Source organism: Quercus suber, unplaced genomic scaffold (assembly GCF_002906115.3).
Source record: "Quercus suber isolate HL8 unplaced genomic scaffold, Cork oak 2.0 scaffold_14, whole genome shotgun sequence".
In the NCBI taxonomy this organism is placed as follows: domain Eukaryota; kingdom Viridiplantae; phylum Streptophyta; class Magnoliopsida; order Fagales; family Fagaceae; genus Quercus; species Quercus suber.
This window is the reverse complement of record NW_027069479.1, coordinates 468,024-471,369: the sequence shown is the minus strand read 5'-3', so window position 1 is coordinate 471,369 and position 3,346 is coordinate 468,024. Positions and strand designations below refer to the sequence as shown.

Here is a 3,346-nt window from a genome sequence, read left to right as displayed (position 1 = left end):
TTTTTTTTTTTTTTTTTTTGAGAAGGAATGTAAATTTTACAACACACACACACACAGAAAATGAGGACAAAGGCATAATATCACACAACTTACCCCTTACAAAGCCGGTAACTCTTGTTAGCCAATTGATTTTTTAATTACTATATACCATTGTTATTAATTCTATTCCGTTCCGGCCAGAATGGCCAGAATATTTCATACCGACATTTTTAATTAAATATTGTATCATAGGACTTATCAAAAAAATAAATAATTTGATATCTGAATTGAATTTGAATTCTTAAGGTTATTCTAAACATGAAGATAATTGGATCGTGGGTGGATAGCCAAGGGCTAAGATATTCATAATTGTTGATCTGCATTAATAAATTTACATTATTTAATTATTTTGGAAATGTTACAGTGAAATGTGTGTTATTGAAATATTCCGTTCCAAATAGGTAAACTAGAACGGTTATTAGGAAACAGATTTAAAACTTTGCTCACCCTGCGGACATTTATTCTCATTTAGATAAAGGGTTTTACTGCTGAATGTTGATGCTCCTTTGTTTTGTTATTGGGTTTTTCTTATAGGCCTGGAGTGCAATGATAGCTACTGACAACCACTAGTTGTCTAGAGTAAAGAGTTTCAAACTTGCTCGCTAAAAAAATCCAGTTCAAAGAGGGCCACCATTAGGCTGTTGACATGTAACTTCATGAGAAAAAGGCCCTCCATGACCATCAAATGTTGGGGATGCATGGGGATCTGTCTTTGATTTATAAGGTACGAATAGTTCCTCCTTGATGTGCACTTCACCAATACCCTCGTCCTACTCCACTATTCTGCCCTGTAGTTGTAAAGAAAACTCAAGGTTCTACAACACATCATCCATAGATGGCCTGTCAATGTGTTGATTAGCCACACACCTCATTGCAATCTCAACAAACCACTTGAGGCATTTGGGTGCAATCTTCCCCTTTAGGTAAGGATCTATTATCTGATCTACAATACCTTTCTCATGGCACTATGCAGCCCACCCTTCCAAACTCACTTGCTCCTCTGGAAGTGTTGTGTCCAATACTGACTGAGCACACAAGATCTCAAAAAGAACAACCCCAAATGAGTAAACATCAGATTTTTCAAACCTTGGCAACCCACTTCTCATCCAAGAGAATGTTAGTTGTCTTAACATCTCGGTAGATAATAGTGTGCTTGGCACTAGTGTGGAGATAGTGTAAACTGCTAGCAGCTCCAATGCATATCTCAAGCCTTTACTTCCAAGGAAATGGCGGTTTTTGGGTCCTGTATAGATGCTCACGCAACATTCCATGAGCCATGTAGTCATAAACAAGAATCATTTCATAGCTTTCTTCATAATAGCCAATCAATGAAACAAGGTGGACATGACGAAGTTTTGAAAGCATTTTAATCTCAGTTTGAAACTCATGTACTCCTTGCCAAGAGAGTGGCTTTCCATTTGATTGCTACTTTGGTTGCTCCATTGGCAATTTCTCCCTCGTAAACTTTACCAAAACCTCCAACCCCAAGGGGTTGAGCCTCATCGAAGTTCTTGGTAGCAGTGCTAATCTCAGCAAATAAGAAGTGGCAACAATGGTTCTTGGAAAATCCTCCTTGATGTTCTTTGTGCTACCGAGAAGAAACTACCCTTGCACTCAAATCTTTTCCATGCTGGTGACGGGAAGTAGCAATAAGAAAGAAACCCAGAACAAGTGCTAAGACAATTCCACCACCAACACATCCAACGATGATTGCTTTCTGATTCTTTGTTTTACCACCATCAGATGATGCTCTAGCCCTTTTTAGGTCAATCACATCTGTTTAGGAGAAGGAATAGGATTTGGCCCAACAAGATTACCATTTGTACCATTAACTTTGAATATCTCTACTCCACTCAAGGTCACATTGTAATAATCAGGCTTACTAGATGGGACAGGATGCAGCACAAGCCACAAATTCTGCTGCAGGCTTCATTTGGAATAACCATGTAATCCTTATAAACCGCAACCCCATCTTGCTCACCTGCCCAGGCAACAACATCTGCTCCTTGCTAAGCAGTTTGATTATAAAGGAAGATATCAAACACTCTTTGATTAATCTTGGTTATATTTCCGTGAATTTTGTGGAAATGAAGCCTAACAAGGTAAGAGAATCCGGAATCAACAGAGAAAATCTAAGTCAAATTATAATTGATATTGATTTGAGGATTCAGTTCCATTGATCTAGTAGTGCAGTAGACATCAACTGGGGCAACATAAGTAGGCATGCCCGTAGGATATTGGATTGTGATCTTATCAGCAGAATATGAAACCTCAAAGGCAGCCCCATAGAGGTATGGCAAGTCATCGGCCCAAGACCTATAAAGACCTATATCATGGGAGGGTGAATTATCATTTCCACCGCATTCAACTGATAAACATTCTCAAGTGCAGTGGTGTTATCAATGTAGAAGGGAGCATTCTAACCCACAATCATCAAAGTTGCATATGTAGAACTATAAATATCAGGCATTGACACAATCTTAATCCCATTCACAAATGTGTACGCCTTTGGAGCTTTGGAAGATGGGACGAAACTTATATCCAATGTTGCACCCTCAACATTGATTGAATACTCCTTGACAAGAAATGCAAAATTCAATGCTTCCATAGTTTGGGCAGCACTGAAGTTGTTAAGAAGGGTATAAGACCCAGCAGTGGCAGAGAAAACAACATTGGACGCATCTAGGCTCGCATATGAAGCAGGATAAAAGTAAAGACAAACAAATTTTCTACCAACAACAACAGGAATACGACAGGTGAAATTTGAGTAGAAAATTCGAGCAGTCATATAAGGAACTTGAGGGACAAAGGTTCTAGAGTAGCAGCTTGGGATATGGTGGATTTGCCACTAGCCGACAGATACTTGGAGCCAACATCTGTGGTCCACTTTCGACCACGTAATCAGTAGCATCCAAAGGCCCCCACAATTTAGAAGGATTTTCTCGATTATTGGCACATAATTGGCTGCCAGATTTACATGAATGGTAAAGGCCAAGTAAAGAATGACGGATATAAGTGTAGACATAAGACCAAATTTATTAGTGTTCCTCATGGATTGAAAGTTCAACTTGGTTACGGTTTTTTATAGCGATTAATATAAAGAATTGAAATTCTTAACACCTGAATCAGGACCAGAACAAAGATATACAAGCAAGAAATTTTCAGATTTTGTATGAAGAATCTCGAATCAAAGAACAAAAATGAGACAATAAGATTTGGTTACCAAAACCCCAAAAGCTTAAGATCAAGACACTAAAATAGCTAGAAAGGAAGATGTTTTTTAGCCGGAAGATCTAGCATAGATTGA

At 38.5% G+C, this 3,346-nt stretch overlaps 1 pseudogene; it reads right to left on the bottom strand.

Annotated features, from left to right (window-relative positions):
• Positions 1–809: 809 nt before the first annotated feature.
• LOC111983267 (receptor-like protein kinase FERONIA) lies at positions 810–3,091 on the bottom strand (annotated as a pseudogene).
• Between the last annotated feature and the right edge of the window lie 255 nt (positions 3,092–3,346).